Raw genomic sequence first — 22979 nt, 5'->3', positions numbered from 1 at the left:
GATAATAGTATGTATCAGTCTGAGCACCCAGCACAACAGGTCACAGTGGTACAGGAACTAAGCAGTGTTAGGGACCGACACTACCACAGGAACTAAGCAGTGTTAGGGGACCGTCACTTCCGGTGGTTAATTCCTCCAGCTCCCAACTCCTCCCAGGCAAGATGAGGACCATGGAGAAGCAGCAAGCCACTTGGCGTTCTAATGGTCTACAGCCAGCCCTCCACCCTCCCTGGCCTTCCAGCGACAGTGGCATCGAAAAGAGGACATGAACAACAGTTAAAGGTCCTTCTCCTTTCTGCCTCATTTGACCACAATCTAGCTCCCCAGTAAAGTCTCGTGAAGAATTTGAAAGCCTGAGTACAAATTCAGACAGGGCTCACCTTAACATGGTCCATGCTGCTGCCATTCAAGTCTTAACCCAGCATCCTTACACGCCTGTGCTGCCATGCCCAACATAGCTAGTCTAGAAAGCCTTTGCCGGTGTACCTCTGGCCTCCCTGTAAATCAAGGTAAGTCTTCCAAACCCTGCCAAGTACTACTGCATAAAATACTCTGCCTTCTCAGGGCCCCCCCTGTTCACAACTCCCCTACTTAACAGGCAATAAATATTTATCCCAGGGCACTGCAACTGTTTATCTGCCTCTCTCATCAGATGACGGGCTCTTTCAGACCGGAAATGCCTGTTCTTCATCCTAATGTTTCTCATACTCAGAACTTAAGACACAACTACTAGATAACTCCAATCATCAATTTACAAATGAAGCCCACGGGCATCTTAACCTTCGCCTCTCTCCAAGTCAGCCCTTCTAACACCTTACAACCTTGCTACAGGTGTCAATTTTAAGCAGTGACAAGTGTGAACCCTGACACAGAGCCTGGCTCATGGCGGCTCTTCCTGTATGGATGTGAGCACGACACGTAGCTGTCCCCTCCTCTAAGCGTGACCTCCCTGGATTCAGATTACAACGCTCCAAACAGGCGTGTTTTATTTGCCTGCCATAATGTCACCCTCTCCAATAGTCTTGAAACATTTCCCAAGCTCTGCTGATTGCTGTTACTGTAATTAAGAAGGGAAGATGCCGCTAAAGCACCTGCCACTCTTTAAGATTCATCACCCACATCACGGTCAGGAACTCGGAACCACCCGTGTGGATCAAAGACCTGCAGAGCTCAGGTCCACCAGGGCAACGTTTCTTCTTTTTTTCTTTTTTTAATTCAGTGTGTATCTGTGCTTTGTCTGCATGTATGTCTATGTAACACGTGCATGCCTGGTGCCCTTGGAAGCCAGAAGATGGCATGACAGGTGCTCTGAGATTGAAGTTACAGCCAGTTGTTAGCCATCATGTGAGAGCTGAGACTTGAACCAAGGTCCTCTGGAAGAGCACACTGCTGAGCCATTTCTCCAGCCCTCCAATGAGCTTTTAAGCAGAATACAAGGAAACATGAACTATAATAATACAAAAGCCTAACTGTGTATTCCATGTCACTGTTGGCAAGGCTGGACACACAGCCAAAGCGTGAGGGACGTGAAGTTTGACCCCTCTCCCTTTCTCTGCACTTAAGGCCACCTGCAGAGTTGGCACGGCAGAAGCAGCAGGTATGCTGGTCATATATCCTTAGCATTTAGGGCAAATTATTAATCAAGCCCCACCTGAAACAATTTGTTAAATTGATTTTAATCACTGGGCCTCTCATGTGAAGCTTTGTATAATCAGCATTTCATTTACAAAATTAATTGCCTGATTGATTCTCGGGAGGCCGCTGCTGTCATTGCCATCCTGTCATAACTGCTGAGCGGGGTGTCACAACACGAGCTCTGGCAGTAGGAGAAGCACTGCTATTTTAAAAGTGGATGAGGGAAAAGGGCAATAACGAAAGAAAGCCAAAGAAGTCATTCTCTCCAGGCCAGAAGGAAAGGTGCAAGTGAGCCACACAATTTGCCAAACTGGCTCACAGTGGCATCAGCCTCTCTGCTGTGAAAATTTTAGAAACGTACCGCCATCGGGCTAAGATCTATTCTTTCAAGCACATATTAACACGATCATTCATCTTTCAAAAGCTATTTGAGGATCTGTTAGATACATACAGTTTTATTATTAAATCTCTTGCTCGCTATTTAATAGTCTATCGATAATTGATGAATCTTCATCTAAAAGCCTGTCATCACTATCAGTTAAGAGAGATCAGGACATAAAATGTTTAGGGGATGGGTGAGAAGAAGGCTCAGTGGGTAAAAGCGCTTGCTGTGAGAGCCTGACACCTGAGTATGACCCCCAAAACCTACTCCTGAAAGCCACCCTCTGACCTGCAAACACAGTCACATGTACACAATCTGCAGGCACGCAGGGGAGCGCATACATACACACACACACAAAAGAAACAAACAAGGGTACACCTAAACAAGATTTTTAGTGTAAAACTGAATCACTGAAATACAGAACAAGGTTGACAGGGTTTTAATTAACCACTTTCATTCTCCCAAAACTGAGACCCCGTTATCCAGATAACCACACTTGTAGCGCGTCTGTTTAGGTATAAAACCAGCCCAAGATCCCAGTTTTCTTTACCATTCATTTGCATTTTCAAAAAGAATGTCCAACTGCCCCCAAGTCCTGAAGTCTTAGAGACCCCCCCCCCAATTCTTGCCCCGCAAATTCCCTTGCATGTCCTTCATCTCCAGCAGTCCATGAAAGCAGGCTGACCATACTAAGCCAAGATGCTTTCAAAGGCATAAAATAACTTCCAAGTGCAGTGGGAAGGATCCCCTGCGGGCACAGTGCAGTTCCACACAAGGCCTCTTTGACGCGGGTCCAGGGAGTGGAGCCCTAGTAATCTGTACCTTCCCTTCCCACACTGAATTGCAACCCTGCGTATGTCTCCAAATTCCACTATAAACAAAGATCCCCTTACACAATCATGCTAGTATCTTGAAACCAAGTATTTTATTTGCTGGCTTGGTGAAGAGAGCTAATTGGTACATCACACCTACCCTCATGCTGCGTGCCAACATGACAGACACCTGCAGGTCAGTGACACCTGCACACAACCGGGAGGGCTGGAGAGCGGTCCTGTTGACCACAGGGTGGGCTGGAGAGCGGTCCTGTTGACCACAGGGAGGGGCTGGAGAGCGGTCCTGTTGACCACAGGGAGTGCTGGAGAGCAGTCCTGTTGACCACAGGGAGGGGCTGGAGAGCAGTCCTGTTGACCATGGGGTAGGCTGGAGAGCGGTCTTGTTGACCACGGGGTGGGTTGGAGAGCGGTCCTATTGACCACAGGGAGTGCTGGAGAGCGGTCCTGTTGACCATGAGGTGGGCTGGAGAGTGGTCCTGTTGACCACAGGGAGGGCTGGAGAGCGGTCCTGTTGACCATGAGGTGGGCTGGAGAGTGGTCCTGTTGACCATGGGGAGGGCTGGAGAGCGGTCCTGTTGAGGGCTGGAGAGCGGTCCTGTTGGCCATGGGGAGGGCTGGAGAGTGGTCCTGTTGACCACAGGGAATGCTGGAGAGCGGTCCTGTTGACCATGAGGTGGGCTGGAGAGTGGTCCTGTTGACCACGGGGAGGGCTGGAGAGCGGTCCTGTTGAGGGCTGGAGAGCGGTCCTGTTGACCTTCCTGTCCACATTGCTCCCCTGCTGGTCAAGTGCTACTTCACAGTGTTGGCATGGCTCACACAGACACCCTAAATATCAGTAACAGCTATGAAAGGCTTGCAAGAGGCACCATAAATGCATGGCTAGGCTCACTCCCTAAACACACACACACACACACACACACACACACACACACACACACACACACACACACACTGATGCATTAACAACAGTATTTACAAAGTCAAATGTATCAGTTCCAACTGTGGGACACAAAGTCTGGGTCTAGAGCAGTGGTCCTCAACCTTCCTAATGCTAAGACTCTAATACAGCTCCCCAACCACAAAATTATTTCATTGCTACTTCATAACTGTAATATTGCTACTGTTATGAACTGTAATGTAAACATCTGATTACCAGGATATATGATACGCGAGCCCTGTGAAAGGGTCATTTTACCTCCGAAGGGTGGAGACCCACGCGCTGAGAACCACTGGTCTAAAGGGAAAGCAGACACACCCTTGCACACATCAAGGGGTGGAAACAGAACACTACATGTGTCAAGACTGTTGAGAGCAAAATTCCAGAAGGTAAAAACAAAGGCATGCTTGGCGCCTTGGCTTCCCTTCTGTCACTAAGACAAAATACCTAATAGCAACTTAGGAGAAAGAGTTTGGCTAAGAACCCCAGATGACAGTCCATCACTGTGGGAAAATCAAGGCAAAATGCTACACAACAAGTCATATCACACCCAGGCAAGAGCAAAGAGAATGGCATGTGTGTCACCCAGAGTCAGGGTAAGCCCTCCAACTCAAGTAAGCAACTAAGAAAAACTCTTGGCCTGGAGAGATGGCTCAGTGGTTAAGAGCATTGGCCGTTCCTCAAGAGAATCTGAGTTCAATTCCTGCAGCCACAGGGCAGCTCACAACTGCCTGTAACTCCAGTTCCAGGGGATCTGACACCCTCAAACAGACACACACGTAGGCATAATACCAATGCACATAAAATAAAAATATATAAATTATCTGAGAGACAGAGAGAGAGACAGACAGACAGAGACAGAGACACAGAGAGAGACAGACAGACACAGACACAGATAGAAACAGACAGACAGACAAGACAGAGAAAGCACCTCACAGACTCACAGGTATGCTCAGAAGTCAGCCTGATCAAGACAATGCCTCACGAGGACCCTTCCCTGGTGATCTTGGCTGTGTCCTGCTGACAATTAGAGCAAGACGTGGGGCTAGGCTGAGAGTGTCATTAAAAGAAAACACACATTCAGGCAAGTGTAGTGACACAGGTCTGTCCTCCTAGCACTCAAGAGATAAAGGCAAGTGCATCAGGAGCTCAAAGTTGTCCTCCATTATATAGTGAATTTGAGGCTAGCCTGAGCTACATGACACCCTCTCAAGAAAGGAGGGAAGGTACATTCGGCCAGTCAAGATCCCAGCTCTTACTTGAAGGAAAAGGCGTACTCTGGAGGAGCAGCTTGACAAAGATCTCCACGGGAAGGCTCTGCAGGGCAAGCCTTGCTCTGTCTTTCCAACAGAGGAACGGGGGCAGCAGGCACAAAGACATGTCTGGATGTGGGTACTTAATGGAGCAGAAGGAGCTTATACTTCTCAGAAGAAGGGGTTGTGTTAGAAACAGGTAAGAGATTTACACGTAAGAGGAAGCAGGTTCTTTCTCAGGCCATTCACCTAACTAGGCATCCATCCACTGTGTAAACTCAACCAATACTCATGTGTACAGTTCTATGAAAGGCAGGCGAGAGATGCTGACACTAACAGAAGTGCACCGTATAAATGAGCTTATGGATGTCAGCTCTTCATGAGGAACGCATCAGCACAATGTTTAAATATACACAGATGTGGAACACGCAGAGCAGCAAGCAGAGGCACCCAAAGGACCTAGTGTGTGCTCAGTGCTGTTAGTTAAAATCCTGTAAGGTAGCTCGTGCTGTCTCGGTGAAGGGAACCATACTCTAGAGCAGGGAACCGACCCTGGGTGCTAAAACAATACCACAAAAACAGAATTCTCCAAAATCTGACTCAGGGCCATCCCTCCTCACATCCTGGAAGTCCATAGTTGAAGCCCGGACCTGGAATACGGTTACACGCAATAAAGAATGCTGATGGAGGGGGGCAAGGCAAGCCTGTATCCGCTCGTACTCCCTCCTCACCCAGACAAAAAGCCCACACGAGCAGCCAAGAGGTATGAACCAAAAGGACTCAGAATCAAAGTGACTTTGCTGTCGCCTTTATCTTACATGCCATGCTCCAGAAGTGAGAGAGAGTTCTCTTGTTTGAGTGGCGTCCAGTCTGTTGTATTTGTTATGGAAACCTGAGCCGACTAACACAAACTACTGCCATCTTAGGCTCCACACCACCCAGAGAAGAGTGGGCAGCAGTCTGAAAGGGCTCTCTGAGATTTACGCCTTCCAGCAGCTGACATTCTGTGCCACCCCCTTCTCCTTAACACCTGTACCTGCAGCTAACCAAGCAAACACTGCAAATGCCAAAGGATTTTGCAAAAGCAATTCAAGTCCCTAGTCAGTTAACTTTGGGGTCCTGAGAGAGTACCCCAGATGAGCCTACTTCATCAGGCAGAATTTTTTTTTCTGATGCAAAATATTTATTCCACGTTAGTTGTTTTATGCAGTAGTTTTTCCCCTCAACACACTTTTGATAATCACATCTTTAAAATCTGTAAATAATGTTATCAAAATAATCTTAATCTTTGAAATCTCACAAAAAAAATCATATTTTACAATCCACCCTGAATATCAAGGTTGCAAGAATAACATCTATATCCAAATATTTTACAGCTGTACCCAAAAGGAAAAAAGAAGAAAAAAACAAAAAACAAAAAAGCCAACCACATATGCTTGGTTAGGGCTAAGTTACCCGAGCAGCCAAAAATAAAATAAAATATCCAAATTATTAGCATTAATTTAATACAATTATAACTTCAATAGTCACTCTGTCATTGACAATGATTGCTTGAGCACAGGGGTGCGTGCCCAAGGGCTGGTAGCAGGAGCTGCTGAGTGGAGCAGCATCCGTGACTCTCCCTCTATTGGGGAACTGAAGAACCAAACTGCTGTGAACTCTACAACCTCAAGAAATGATTCTGCCAACCGTCTATAAAAATGCCCCCTCCTCAGCCTGGCATAGAAACAGCCCAGCCACCCCCTGGACTGCAGCCCGCACCTCATACCCAGCCCTCCACAAGGTAGAGTGGTGCCTGAACCACTGATCCTCTGACACTCGGGAGAACAATAGAGGTTCTCTTAAGCCTCTGAATTTGTTTACAGCCAAAGGAAACAAATCCACAAGCTAGGGACTCCACAGCTGCTCCACGTTCTCACACTCGAGCGGGGTTTACAGCTACCTCACCTCCCTCGTGGAAGACCTGCTGCTCTCAGAGCGTGCTGCTGGAGGCAGTGCTGGACCGGTGGGCTTCTCTGCTTCTCCCATCTCCAAGCAAATGCCATTCACTAAGACCTTGATTCTACAATGGCTGCCCAGACCAGAGTATCTACAAACCATCAGGCAGGGTAAGGCCTCTGTGGCCCACAGAGCTTCAGGGCAGTCTGTTGTGGCTGCCACTGGGTTGAGGGTCTCTGAGACAGCAAAGGCTGAGTTAAAGAGGAGGTGTTTTGCAATAACAAAGGGGAACAGGCCTGCTCTGTACTAGAGAACACTGTGAGAGAAGCCATTTCCAGCCAGGCAGCAGGACTGGGGAGGAGAGAGGGGGCAGGCTACATCAGGTGAGTCCTCAGGAAGCTGCAGCTACTACTGCAGACTGTTTACAACCAGAACCAAGTAGAGGATATGTCACTGTAATGGGACAATTAAGGTCAGCCTGAACGGTAAGCCAAATCACAGGAATAGTGACGATGACAACAATATGAGAACGCATACTCAAAATGAGAGCTAAAAAATAAGTGGTTCAAACTATCCGAGGCTAACCACTAGAGCACACGTGACTGCTGCCATGGAGGTCAACAGGTACTTATCTGCTAACCCTGTATTTCCCACTGAAGCTGCCGAAGGTCTTTAGCTCAGAGACCGTTGCCACTTGCCAGTCTCGACAGGCTCTGCATCCTGCTGCAGGACCATTCCTGCAGGTGTGGCAAGTCAAGGCTGTATCTCTTTCTCGTTCTGCACGTGATGCCTGACCACATCACAGCAGACCCAGCTCCCTGACTATTTACCTTCAAGTGACTTCAAAATGTCCACTGTGAACCACTTTTTAATAAACTGTCACTAGTAAAAAGCAAATCTTTAAATGGACACCCTTGGCAGGGTGCCACCGGCTTGCCGAGACTCACCTAGAACCTCCAGCTAACCTCCTATACTTCTATATAATGCAACTGATTTGCTGGAATCATTTTACAATTCTGATTAGTTCCTCTCAAATCCTGTTTATTAAATTACTTCCTTTAAGCATGCTTGGTTACAAATTTGTTTCCGACTAAATCAGGTATCATATGAAAAGACAATACAACAGTGGAAGAGCCCTCCAGGGATGGTTTCCTCTAGATCTCAAAAGTAAAATGGGGCTGAAATGTTACAAGAGACAGCTTAATTTACAGACGGGTTTCCAAGATCAATGGAGCATCAGACCAACCCAGTATCCTGTGTACAGAGTGACAGCATCTTACGCAGAGCATGGGAAGCAAAGGCCAAAAGAGTCCATGTGGATCTCATGTGCTGCCTGCTTCCTATGAGGAGGCTGGTGATGGTCTGCCAGCAGCCAGCAGCCCCCGAAGCACCACAGACTCAGCCTGAGGAACAGGCAAAGTGCCGACTGCACCAGGGCAAGGAGATCGCAAACACAGCATCCAACACTCCACAGGCAGGCCGCTGGTGCTCTACTTTCAAAGGAGTGAAAATGAACCAACTGAGTGAAAAAAACAGAGCAGATAAAAATCTCTAGACGTGACCATTTGAATCTCCTGGGCCACGTGACTTTGATTAACTTCAGTGACAGATAAGACTGCTCAGATGCAAACTTTGAAGTATTTTCCCCAAAGCCCAATGAATAAAAATCGTTAATACTGGTTTTAATCATGGATCTTAGTCCTTCTAAAAATATAATCTTTAATTTAAAGTTTCTTTCCTTTCATCAAGCAAAAACTAGAGCAAATGAGGACAGGGTAGTCCTTTATATTTTAAAATCAGACAACAAATGTATATAACTAATGAATAAATCCTCATTAACAAGTAATCCCATTAATTTTATTTACATATGTTGGCATACAGATTATAGAAAGCTCTTTAACTCTGGAAAGCCAGTGTATTTCTCTGGAAAAAAATTATTTCAGTTTAAAGAAATTTTAAATACAAGTATAAAAGAGAATGGAAGAAAACCAGGTATGATCCTAAGAATCTATGGTATTTGATCATAAGAATTGATATTAGCTCTCTAATTCAAGGTCAATGGAAGCTGGGGCCCAAACTCTCAATATACACATGTGACAGCTCATAAAAAAGGAAGAAAATTCTTTAGCACTTGGAAATGAAGTATTTCAAGACCACACACAGTCACACACACTGTAATCCCAGCACTTAGCAGGCTGAGGCAAGAGGTCTATAAGTTCAAAATTAACGTGACTCTATACGTGTATGCCTGTGCACATATGTGCATGTGTATGTATTAATTGGTAAATGTCATGTGATACCAATACATAGTTGTGTCCGGTCTGTTCTGCCCACCCATATTTCTGAGCTCACTCAAAATGAGCCAAGTAACTTGGGTGGGGTAACACGTAGCTGTTACTCTCCAAACAGAGAGTGGTCTCTTGGTTACTTCTGAAATTCCCATTACTGAATTCAACTTGATGCTCTGTGCCACAACAGGGTTATAAAGTCTGCATGGCTGGTCACACAGGTGACCGTGACAGACTGTACTTCATAGTGTGTTTGGCCAGAAACTGTTCTGGATGCCACCAGCCCAAGAAGCCAGAACTGCACTGGAGGCTGACAGAAACAGACTCAGAGACCCAGCCTCCAGACCTGGGCTGACTCTTCCAGACTTGTACACTTGTCACCTGCCTTAGAAGATGACATTCCGAAGTGACTCCAGGACCCACAGGAGAAACAATGCCTCAACCATCACCATTCAGGGTAGACGATGGAGAGCCTTCCTCTCCCCAGCACGTCCAGCTGCCCAGAGGGAAGTGCGCAGAAGCAAAGGGCACGGGAAGAGCATCAACGGTAGGACGTACGCTTGGCTGCCGTTACTATCAGGGCATGTCCCATGCAGTATTTTTAATTTAAGTAAACTAAAATATACTTAATGTTCTAGAAAGCAGATTTTGAAGGATGACAGTCTGGCATGAGAAGGCACTATCTGCACTAAAGTTAACCCTGTCAAAGAAATTGTAAATAGCAAACTTGTGTGGTTTTGCCAATAATTGAGCCTTCTATAACAAAGACATATTCAAATACTATAATTTTATAACTCAAAAGGCAAAAATTCAAAACTTTGGAAGCAAAATGTAAGGAAACTGGCAGAGTTCTTAAAACAAGAAGGGGGAGCACACAATTCTATGGTAGGCAGTGGGGAGACGAACGCTGCCTACTATGCAGGAATCAAACATCTAGGTCTCAAGCTTCGTGCTTATCAATCCAGAGCTGGATGCTCGGCTCCCTCCTTCGCACCCAGCACCAACAGGCAGGGACTCCCGGCCCCAGGTCAGCTAAATGCTTGAGTGGAGACCACAACCACAGAGTCCTCTGAAAAGATGCCTAGCTAGAGACGGGGCCGGGAGTGAAGTAAGCCCTAGCTATAGTCCTCGGGGCAAATCTCATCCCCCATCTGTGGAAGTATAGCTAAGGAAATAAAAGTCAAAGAGGTTCTGACACGAAAGATTATGCACAACTCGAAGCACAGTAAACACGCACTATCTGGCCCCCAGAGACTGAGTTTTCTAATCCTTGATCCAAATGCCCGAGGAGTCTTAAGCAGAAAAATCACTCCAACACCCGGGAGGGACAGTGTTTGGGTTTCAAGACCTGGCCAGAAGCCAAACTGTGTCCTAAATGAAGCACTGTGGCCCAGCTCTGCCACAGACAGGACAAGAATGCCCACCGGCCCTCCACGGTTAGTAAGAGGACAAGCTGAGAAGACCACCTTAGAAATTTCAAGCTAAAAGCAAACAGTTTATATTTCAACTTGAGTTGAAACCATGAAGCCAATAACCCTGTGAAAAACATTCTTCTGAGACACACGGGTGGGGAGAGCGAGCACCACGTGCTCACACTGAGATACGTTTCTCCACGGTCTAGAGGGGCTCAGCCATGGCCACCAACCATGCTTTCCTTTGCTTGGGATACTTTTAGGTTTCTTTCAAGTGCTTCATGTAAATGTGTTACCTACTGAGGATTTACGCAGCAGCACCCCCATGGCCGTTTACTAACCCCCATTTTATGGAGAAGGGAACTAAAGCTCAGCCATGTCTGCAGCTCAGGACCCAGCACTGAGCTGAGGTTAGTAAACATTTGGAGGCAGGGTGGCTGGCACATGCATAAACTAGAAGTGAGCTCAGAAAACATTTTCAAAATCAAATTGTAAAGTTTCAAAGTTGAAATGTATGTAGTGTCCTTTCCTCTATTTTTCTCCCAGGTGTGGAAAAAAAAGTTTTAAAAAGCAGAGGTGATTTTTGGATAGAGAGAAAAAAAAAAGAGCCCTGATAGGCTCTTAAGAGCAGGCAGCGCGGCCCCAACAGCCCAGAGAACTAACTGCACCTAAATCGAGGGTAGGTAGGATAGCTGCCACAAAACCGAGGTCACATGACCACCTCATTCTGCAAATCAGAGTCCACCCAAGCTGGGCATGCAAACCGGCTGCCTTCTATCTACTCTCTTTCACCCAGCACACGTCATCAAGGTGCGAGCAAGAACACAATGACTCTACCAGAGAACTGAAGATGCGAAATGCCAAAAGCCAAGCCATCAACCAGAATCCTGACAGGGCCTGTTCAGAGCAGCCCTGGCCACACCACTGTGGTTAGGCAGGGTGAACCCTGTGGTAAAGCACTGCCATCTTTTAAATGGCATCATTTTAGGAGAGTGAAAAGATGTGGACATGAAACCAAAAAACAAAACTAAATCAAGGCTCAGTTGTTACAGAGTGTGTGCTGTGAGCTCAGAAGGATTCAAGATGAGATCCCAGCACTATGTAAAAGGCCTGTTAGCCCAGTGCTGATGGGTGGAGTCGGCGGGCTGGGGGGAGGGACCTGGGGACCAGCCAATGGGCAAGCTCCAAGTTCTGATTTTGTTCTGTTGTTGATTTCTCTGCTGTTTCCCTCTCGTCCCCCGCTCCCCTCCCCCCCCCCCTCGCGCCAAATCAATTCTCTCTTGGTACTAAACTTTTCAGTGCCTACAGAATATGCTACAATCCTTTCATGATCCACAATGCTTTTTATGATCTGCCCTGATTGTCAATCAGTCCAAAATTGAGGGGTGTTCTTCAGAAACGTCCCAGTGTAACAAGGAACTCCCACATTTGCAACTCTTCCAGACGCTGTTCAACACCTGGCGCACAGTATCTCACTTAGTCCTCAAACAACCGTGTGAATGGAGCCCTGCCCAACCCTATCCCACACATGCACTATGCACAACCACAATGGAGGCAGCGGTCCACCCGAAAGATACTGCCTCCTTCGCTGAAAGCTAAGTAAAGGCTGGGCATGGTGCTGGCACACGCCTTTCAGCCCAGCACTCAGAAGCAGAGGCAAGCAGATCTCTGCAAGGTTTAGTTTCTCATTTTTTTGAGACAGGGTTTCTCTGTGTAACAGCCCCAGCTGTCCTGGACTCACTTTTGTAGACCAGGCTGGCCTTGAACTCACAGAGATCCACCTGCCTCTGCCTCCTGAGTGCTGGGATTAAAGACATGCGCCACCACGCCCTGGTAGAGTCTCTGCACGTTTGAACCCAGTCTGGCCTACATTGCAAGTTCCAGGACAGTCAAGGCTATTACCAGAGACCCTGTCTCAAAGACTTAATAAACGTACAAGAAGATGCCAAGAACTGTACTCATCTGTACCCCAATCGCACTAACAAAAAGGAAGCACAGGTGCCCAGTCAATTCAGTACATGTTTAACAAACATCTACCCCATAGTGGTAAGTTTAGAAAACGAGGAAAGGAACATAAACAAGGGTTGGTGCTGACAGGAGTAAAAAGTGTATGAAAAGATGCAAAGGTACTTAGGCTCTGTCAGTATGGTGGGCGTGTGCTGTCTCCCATCCTTGTATTAATACTAAGCTGTACTGACTATGATGACTGATATCGTGGGTGTTCATATACACAAAAACACACTTATATGCACATATGTTCACACGTATTCATGGATCCCTTTATGAGATGCTACAAATGTTTAGAAGCATAAAAATAAGCCATAGCTTATTTTTAGCCACAGAAAAACAAGGCTAATACATAATGTTTCCTTTCTAGAACACCTCAGGGTACTCCTCGGGGAACAGCTATTTCAGCCATCCTACGCCCTATGCTTGAAGTGAAAAGCCCCAGTGAGCTAACAGATCTATACACTTCTATGTGCTGCATGTTAAGAAATTGTAGCCTCAGAACCTAGACAGAAGCTTCAAAATGAAAAGCTAAGAATACAAAACATATAAAGTATCCTCAATTAAACCCTTAGGATTTCTCACATTAGCATTTGCCATGTTTAAAACTGGTTTTGTTTTTTGTTTTTAAGTTGGGGCTAATGAGATGGGTCGGCAGTTAAGAGGACTGGCTGCTGTTACAGAAGACCAGGGTTCAATTCCCAGCACCCACATGGTGGCTCACAACCATCTATAACTGCAGTTCCAGAGGGCCCAATGGGCCTGCACAGGCACACAGGTCTGTCCTACACACACATATATGCAGGCAAACTACCCATAAACATAAAATAAAAATAATTTATTTTTCAAGTTTTTTAAAATCCATGGCTTGAAATGGGCATGTTCAGGGAAACTGCAACAACTAGAACAAAAGGTCAAAGCCACTTGGGCCATGAGAACTGTAGGCTCATCTGCGCTGCAGGCTAAGAGCCAAGTGTAAGGAGAGTCTAGGGCTTCAGCACTTCGTTATTTTTTTCAAGTTCAAGCATCATTATTCAATGGACTAATTCTAACAATCAGAGTGTCATCCCAAGCAGAGTATCCACACGGAATAACAGACACACACACAAACAACTACCACCCTTTACATATAGCGAAGCTTTCAGACACTAAAAAAAATGTATTTTTGCTTCATCTAATGATGATGTGAAGTTAAATGCTTGCAAATGTAAAGTTTATTTCTTCCGATCTGTAGCCCGCATACTCCTAATTATTCCCTCAGCAACACTGTAATCTAACACTCTCAGAAGGGCTGTGATTTTTCTGACACAGAGTGAGGTCCTGCAGCAGACAGGCTGCGAAAGCCCTGGGCAGGAGAGGAGAAGAAAGCTCAGCTCACGCGACCAGCTCCACTCACACCTTGGCCAGCACCAGCCAGCTGAACTCACACACTGCAGTGAGGCAGGCCCCAGCCTTCCGACAATTTGTCTCCTGCCTCGTTGATGTGAAAAGCTAAAGCATTTCAGTCGATCTCAAGAACACAATTCCACTTTTCCCTCCCAAATTCATAAATTATTGAAACCATGTGGCCAGGGGGTAAAGTTCAAACTGTGGCATAGACAGAAATGAAGCGCTGTGCTCAGGGTGCTGCCGGAAGAAAGCACTCGCCGCCAGCCTCAAGGGACTCCAGTGGCTAGAAAGAAAGTCTAAGAGAGCCTTCCATAGGCTGAGACCCAAATGGTAGAGATACTTTCTCTCCTATGAGAAGAGTAGAGGCCAGTGAGGAGGCACGGGCTGCAAGCACGGAGCTCTCAGTCAACATCATAAGACCAAGCTGCTCATGCTGGACAAAGACCGAAAGAGGAAGGGTAAGAAAAGAAAAGCGAGTTCACGCTGGATGTGGTGGCACATGCCTTTAGTCCGGGCACTAGGGAGGCAGAGGTGGGCAGAGCTCTGTAGATCTGAAGCCATCATGGTCTACATAGCAATTTCAAGGACAGCCAGGACTACAAAAAAAGACCCTACATGAAAGAGGGAGAGAGAGAAGAAGAAGAAGAAGAAGAGGAAGAGGAGGAGGAGAAGAAGAAGGAAGAAGAAGAAAAGAGAAAGAATGTGAAGAAACAAACAAGCCTGGGTATCATGGCGCATGCTTTTAATCCCAGCACTTGGAGGCAGAGGCAGGCAGATCTCTATGAGTTCCAGGCCAGCCTGGTCTACACAGTGAGATCCAGGACAGCCAGAGCTACATAGTGAGACCCTGTCATGAGAAAGAGAAAGGGGGGGAGAGGGGGAGTGAGTGAGTGAGTTCAGTACAAACATCCATTCCTAGCTTCCCTCACAATGAGCACCACAGAGGCTTCTAATAGAAAGAATTCTCTTACAATTATACTGTTTTTACTCAATTATTTTTAAAATTGAGATAAATCCTATAAATCCAGCCCTCGGGAGGCAGAGGCAGGAGGATAACCATAAGTTCAAAGCCAGCATGATTTACAGAGTTCTGGCAAAGCTACTCACTAAGATCCCTTCTCAAAAAAAAAGGGGGGGGGTGAGGAGGGGGGTGAGGAGGGGGTAAGGAGGGGGTGAGGAGGGGGGTGAGGAGGGGGGTAAGGAGGGGGGTGAGGAGGGGGGTGAGGGGGGTGAGGAGGGGGGTGAGGAGGGACTTCAGAAACCATTCAACATCCTAACCTACTGATTTTCAAATAAAAGAACTGCCCTTCTGCACTTAGAAGCAGTACACAGCACTCAAATGTCTACATTTCCTAACACACTGCAAGACGTACACACACACACACACACACACACACACACACATACACACGCCACTGTGAATAGAGAACTGAGGTCCTGGTTTAAACAGACACACAGAGCTAGTGACCACCTACTAGAGCTCTAGAGTGTATATGTTGGAGGTTTTTTCTTTCTTTCTTTTTAAAGAAAAACATTCTTCAGTCACATGCCTGTGTCTTAATCCTGAGGTCTCCTAATTTTTATTTTTCAGGAAGAGGATTTGATACAGGATCTCTCTGTGTAGTCCCAGCTGTCCTAGAGCTCACCATGTAGACAGAACAGGGTGGCCTCAAACACACAGAGATCCTCTTGCCTCTGCCTCCCAAGTGCCTGAATCTCGAATTTTCTTTTTGCAAAGGAATAGTCATGCAGTATCAAACGGAAAGGAAGAACACTGGTTCAAACATGCTTTCTAGCTGGTAAGCCAAGGTACCTTGGCAGAGGGTCTCTGAGGCAAGGCCTCTAAGAGTTCAACCTCCAGGACCCCTCTATCTGCTGGCTGGGAACCCCTACTCTGGCTTCTTGGATGAGTGTTTTGTCTTTAACCAACCAATGTCCTCTGGGGGCAAGGAGAGATCTTCCACCAGCTTTTCCAGCATCTTCACAGTGTATCAACTGTTGTTGTGCGAGCAAACAGAAAGTGCTCATATACACTGACAACTACCAGGATCTAACGTGGCTCCATCCGCTCTGGAGGGGAGGCACTCACTCACAGGTCCTGGATTCCACAGCTGCCGGCCAGGGCAGGTCTCAACAACATCAAACACAAAGGTAGGATCCCTCAGCACTGGTCCTGACACCTACTCACAATTCGACCAACTACCTTACAGCTTTAATTATTAATTACTTTTGAGTGCAATGGCGAAACAATTGGTTTCTCTTTGGGGGCTACCTGTAGTGTGAGGGAACCTGTAATGTAAGTACGGGGCACGTGTGTTGTAATTTAAAGTGGTTTCATTACAAATACACAAGAGAAATGCGTCCTGTTTTATCAGCTCAGCGTCCATGAGTCATCTCTGCAGACAGAAGCCCTATGTGCCATTTGCAAACACAAGATTTCACAGAAGGTAATGAAAAAATATACAGTGCCATCTTTTACTCCTGCTGGCCAAGGCCTCGGCCCCAAGTCACTGCCATGAGCAATGAACCTGCTTTAAGGAATGTCTCCAGATACCCAGGGTAGGCCTCGCTGTCTGCATCAAGGGCTACCCCAGCTGGCAGAGATGAAGAGCACACGAACATGCGGGAAGGTCAATGGAGTAAAGAAAATTTTCAGAAATGTTTGTAAATAATCTTTGTACAAACATGCCCCCGTGACTTGTATTTGCTGAAACCTATGAAGTGAGAACAGCAGACAAAACCTGCCTCCTAGGGCTGCTGCCAGGGTTAAATATGAACTCAGCTCACAAGCACACACAGTCACATGTACCAGCAGTCTGGGGGATGCACAGATACAGGGACTGCATCCCTGCCAGAACGGCTCCCAACCACTAAGAAGAAATGGGTCACAGAGGAGAGAGCGCAGAGTCAGTCCAAGCCCTCGCTCTGTTCTGGTTCTTGCATCCATCTCAGAGCCTTGGCCTCCTTTCCGCGTGCACCACCACAGGTGACTAGGAGCCCCCATCCTTAAAGAACACAAATGCATGCCCCACATGGGCTCTCATGCCCTCATCATTCTTATTTTATTGCCACAAACCTAGCATCTCCATTGTACGGTCCACAATACATCCCAAGCCCAGCATCCCAAAGCCTCTGTCTAAAAGAAACATACACAGTGACACACAAGAAGAATACCTTTGAAGGCAGCAAAACCCACATCCCTATCTTCTGGCCCTGGGGTTGGATGACACACCACCTCCAGGAGGCAGGCTGCATGTGCCTCATCAGCTCTTAGTGATGGAAATACCCTGTCTGATAACAGCCCAGGTCAAAGGGTACATGCTGAGTATGGGCAAGACTACAGAAGTTAAGTGGACAGTTCTTTTAAAGATAGAGTTTTATGACATATGCATGACACCACAGGGCATTACAGATCTTTTTTTTAATCCACATTTTTCTCATGTTCTGTGTGAATCACCTATTCTTCAGTAAGAGAACCAACCTTTCTAAGTTATCAATATTTCATTCCTTTCAACTGTCTTAGATTTCATAATATTCCTTCTGGCACATATCAAAACTCATACTAAACATGAGTTGCACATCTGGCCTGGCAGTGGTGGCACACGCCTTTAATCCCAGCACCCTGGAGGCAGAGGCAAGCAGATCTCAGTGAGTTCGAGGCCAGCCTGGTCTACAGAGTGATTCCAGGACAAGCCAGGGCTATGCACAGAGAAACTCTGTCTCAAAAACAAGCAAACAAACAACAACAACAAAAAAAAAAGAATTATTTTCTATACCTGTCTCTGAGTCTTTGCCCACAGGTCTAACAAGGTTCAGTTCCTTGGAATTCCCCTACACACCATCATACTGTAAGGGACACCACTCCCACACAGCTATCTGCAGGGTTAAAGTATTACTATAAATAGGCATTAAGCATATTCTTATAAATATAATATCATGAACAATAAAGCAAAGTAAAGTAGTATAATTCTAGGCTAAGAATGGCATTATGAAAGAGTGAGTGATCAGAAGTGAGGAAACACCAGTGGGAAAGCTACACCTTTCACACTCCTCAAACACCTCCGCAGGGCTGGTTACAACTGGAACTTCCGCCTCTGGGGTAAGACAAGCTGACCTTTATTAGCCGCTGAGACTTGTCTTCTCTGAGGCATCCTGAAGGAGAACTCTCCACAGCATGAGGGGACACCGCCTTCAGTCCTGTACCTTACTCAGAGGACACAAAAGGGTCCCCACTTCTGTCCAGCAGCAGCCTGAGGCCCAGGAAGCCTGGCAGCATGGCAGCAAAGCAGAGAAGTGTTCTCCTGCTAACCGCATGCTTTCAAAGCTCACGGCCATGAACCCTGGCTGTGAAGGGGTGTGGCCATGGCAAAGACAGACAGTCATGGCTGCATCTCAGGAAAGTGCCCTCCCAAGATCTGGAGAGGTTTTCTCTCACTCTCACTAATTCATATCCTGAGTCTCGTTTTTTAAATGTGTGCAAATATGTATGAGGGTGCATGTGGTACCTGAGGACAACCTTGGGTGTCATCTTCAGGAAAACTATCCATCTTCTTTGTAACGGTCTCTCACTGGCCTGGCACTCATCAATCAGGCTAGACTGGCTGGCCAGTTAATCTCTGGGCTCTTCCTGTCTCTGCTTTCACAATGCTAGGACTACAAGTTCATCATGCCGGACATTTCGACACAGGTTCCCTGTGTTTGTAGGGCAAATCCTTTACAAACTGAGTCATTCTCCGCAGATTAATGACTTTTCTACACCATGCAAATTTTGCTGTCTGGCTGACACTTGCACCTTCATAGCAGTTCACTCTGCCCATAATAAATGCAAGAATAAACTGAATTTTGTTGGCGCCTTTAAAACTCCTTTAGTCTTCCAGCTGTCCAAATTCCCACTTTTATCAAATCTTCTGTGAGGTCCCTTCCGTCTCACCAACCTACCCAACTCCTGCTTCCTACTCCCTTGGATTCACAGGCACTGGCCTCACACATAACACAAGGGACCTAGACACTACCCAGTCCATCATCCACCTCCTCAGACAAACCAACTCACTAAGCACCTCCTACCTTCTAGAAGCACTTCCAAATGCAGGCCCCACAACCACACTGAAATAAACAGGGGGGGACAACCTCCACTTCTCTTTCAACAGCAAGATGCCCTCACAGTCTTGCTAACTCGGAGCAATGACACAGATCATGGTATGGCCCTCCCATGACAGGCAGTGTAACTTAATGTCTGGTGACACTACCAGAATAAGCCAATAGCCACCCACTTGTAATGCCGATTCTTTACTCTTTGTCCGGCCATGACAATGGAACCACATGATAAAAGCTTAATTATCACAGTGTGGTTTACATGGATCTACAACAGTCTGCCAGTGTGAGAGCTGCAGCAAGGCAGGCAGGCGGCCAGCCCTCCACAGCAGGGGGCCTCTAAAGGTCTTCCTCCCTGGGTGCCTGGGAAAGAACACATTCCCTAATTCCACCCGTTTGCTTGTCTTCAAAAAACCAGGGACAGTGCCGCATCTCGGCTGTGTGCCTGTGCATGGGTACATGGTCTCACCCGGGAACTGCAGTCGTTCTGACCTGACTGATTTTCATTACGACACTATTTTGTATGGCTCTCCTAAGTCTTTCTGTAAACCTTTTTTTTTTTTTTTTTTTTTTTTTTTTTTTTGGAGAGGCCAAGAACAAAAAGCAGTGTGTTTCTTAAAAGTTTTACCAGTCACTCCTGATCATGACATAACCGTCCTCGGCAGAACACATTTCTTAAACACCAAGCATGCAAGGCGCAGCTGCTGAGTCACTGCCACTGTGACATTTCTCTCTGCACCTAGCTGGCCACTCTCCCTCTGTGCTACGCTCGCTCTTCTCCTGGGAGGAGCACTCAGCACGTAGCCACTGACCTTAATTACACAGCCACCTTGCTACTTCACCCATCACATCACCAGAATTACCTCCTTTCCCCTTGGATGCGAGCGGCCACCACCCCCACCTCCATTCAGATCATTCTGGAGGTGCGCCTCTGCTCCTCACCCCTGCACACAGAAAGGCTAGCACACGTGAGCCCAGCGAGCTGGCGGCTACGACCCCTACATCTCTCAAAGTGAATGTTGTCACAATCACTCCTCGCAAATTTTTTAAAGTACTCCCCGCCTAGTAGAAAGAAACAAGCCATCCTTGGCATAGTCGGTCAAGGCCACCAGGAACCTCCCCACGGAGGAGTGACCCCTTCTGGAGCACACTGGGAGAACCAGATATCTCCAGCCAGGCTCTGACCCATGTCATAAACCAAAGTGTTCACTGGAGGAGTTCAGCCTGAACGCCACACAAAGGCACTTACAAATCTCAGACTGCCCAGATCACCCTCCTTCTGCCGAGAACTCACTGAGTGCCACTTCAGACCTATTAGTGTCACAATGAGAACTTTTCTTTCTGAATGCTCTACCATGCCAACCCAATCAAGTGCCTCAACTGCCACCAGTGCAAAGCTGTAACTCCACATATACTCATTAAGAAGGCAGAGAGAAGCAGGCTTTCAAACTATTTTTACCTAATAAAACCCCATGGCTCATTAATTACATTCATCAATATAAAACTCTCAAGTGAGCAAAGCCATATGAACTCACTTCACATCTCTCCAATGTCCAAAACCTTGCATCTCTGAAAGCCATGATGGGCCACCATATAAAAAGTATTTGTTAAAAAAAGGGGGGGGGGGGGAGGATTTTGTTTTCAAATACCTTTGCAAAAAAAATGAAAATTCAACGGTTACTTCAAACTCAGAAAGGGAAGCAAACACCTGTGACCCTAATACTTAGGAAACAATGGAAAGCTTATGAATTCCAGTCTGGCCAGCCTTGGCTACATAGTGGGAATAATAAATGAATGAGAATATGCATGAATAAAAAACAAACAAATGAAGAGATGAAGGATGGGACGGAGGGAGGGAGGGAGGGAGGGAGGGCAAAAATAGAAAAAGGCAAAAAAAAAAAAAAAAAAGAAAGAAAGAAAGAAAAAGAAAAAGAAAACCCACCTTCACTTGGTAGGCCATTCAACACTAACTAGAAATGCCCACCATGTAAAGGGACTTTTCAATGGGGACACTGCCCGCACATCTGTGTGTCTGTCTAACACTTCTGCCAATGCCCACCATGCTGGGGAGAGCAGCACATGCTACCTCCCAGGGTTGTCTGTCCACGCTCCATGTGAGTCCAATTTCCTTGCATTACCTCTGCCCAGGTCAGGCACGAATAGCTGTCAAATTCCCAGTGGAATAAAGAAAACCCGCTTTCTTCCTGAGGCAGCAGTTCCAATTCACAGAGCACATGGCTAATCTACATATGTGAAGGTCACGGCACTTCAGCTGTGAGGTTAAGAATGGAGGCTCACGGAAGGGGCTGTCTTAAATGTCTTGGCAGGATGCCCAACAAGGGAGACTGTTGAGAAGCAACAGTCAGCCTCTGCAGCAGCCAGGAAAAAATATTTTGATCACGTGGTGCTGTGCACACTACCTAGTGCATTTCACATGAACCCTTGAGAGTTCCTAAAAATCATGACATACTGGAAACAAATCCAGCTTTCCACCTTTGCCAGGTCAGCCATGCTAGTGCGCTTTCCTTGTCATCACACACCTTCTACAGACTTGCTGGACACACGGAGAATAAAAGCCAACACACTGACCTCCAGTTGGCTCAAGGGTCTCAACAGCTGAGCACAACTGCTTTGCATTTGTTTTTCAGTGAATCATAAAAATACTTAGATGGGCATTTAGACTAAGAAGTCACACTCCTGTTAAGTTATCTGAGTGCAGCCATCCCACATGGGAACTCATAGAACTAATGAAGACACATAACCCCCACAGAATGAAAGCCAGCACAGGTGTCTGGAGGAGCTCACAGTCCAAGCACGCCACATGAATGAGGGAGGACATTCTGGCCACACACTGGCCACCAGATGAAAGGACGGAAGCCCAAGGGCTGAGGACAAGTCTTCTGCGCTGGGCAATCTCCCCTCCCCTGCCTGCCCCTTCTGTCCTCTAGATCAGCCAAGAGAAGCTGGGGATCTGGCACCAAGGGGCAGGCAGGGACAGTTTTCTCAGCCAGCAAACCCCTAGCCAGTGTGACTAGAATTTCAAACTACCAGACTCAAGGCAAAAATTAAATCGAACCAAAAGACCCAATATGGGAGTTATCTACCCACCAACATTTTTCCTCAACTCAAAATTTAGATGGCTTTGGGGTCAGTTTTTCAATCCGCATTTCTAATTACGTGGCATAAAGAATGTAAGAATACCCCCAACAGACTATTTCATTGACTGAATTGCCAATGGTTACTTCCTCGCAGCCCTCTATGATAAACAGTGAGCACAAAGTTTAACAATCTACAAATATTCTCTGCGTAGCTATTTGCCTTGGTATCTCACCCCAGTATCAGCCTTGAAAACGATGGACCACGTTTTACAGCTCTTCAACAGCTTAGTTTTCCTCTGCTTGGCAAAGAAAAGTCAGAAAAAGGTGTGAGGTGATTTGGTTTAGAAATGGGGCTGGAAAGATGGCTCGGTGGAGGGCTGAAGAGATGGCTCGGTGGTTAAGAGCGCCTAAGAGCACCGCCTGCTCTTCCAGAGGTCCTGAGTTCAATTCCCAGCAACCACATGGTGGCTCACAACCATCTATAATGTGATCTGATACCCTCTTCTGCAGATAAAGCACTCATATGCAATAAATAAAATAAATCTTTTTTTAAAAAAGAACTAAACTTCAAATATTAACCTGTTGGGGGTAGTCTGATGTATTTTGATGTTAATTACTGTTTGCTGTCTCTGTGACCCACCTTTTGCTTAATAAAAAGCCATCCCACCTGGACAGGGCAAAGGAGATAGGTGGGGCTAAGAGAGAGAGGAATTCTG

At 46.5% G+C, this 22979-nt stretch overlaps 1 protein-coding gene across 7 annotated transcripts in view; it reads right to left on the bottom strand.

Annotated features, from left to right (window-relative positions):
- Positions 1-22979, bottom strand: part of Arid1b (AT-rich interaction domain 1B) — a 353377-nt gene that overhangs the window by 316855 nt on the left and 13543 nt on the right. Inside the window, exon 1 of one of the 7 annotated variants that reach the window (XM_051164664.1) lies at positions 17851-18310. The exons of the other annotated variants lie outside the window; for them this stretch is intronic. The gene's annotated coding sequence lies outside the window, so the exon portion shown is untranslated. Of the gene's footprint in view, positions 1-17850; positions 18311-22979 lie in introns of those variants that run through there. 7 annotated transcript variants of the gene reach the window in all.

This window comes from Acomys russatus, chromosome 21 (assembly GCF_903995435.1).
Source record: "Acomys russatus chromosome 21, mAcoRus1.1, whole genome shotgun sequence".
In the NCBI taxonomy this organism is placed as follows: Eukaryota; Metazoa; Chordata; class Mammalia; order Rodentia; family Muridae; genus Acomys; species Acomys russatus.
The sequence above is the reverse complement of the archived record's forward strand: the minus strand, read 5'-3'. Positions and strand labels throughout refer to the sequence as shown.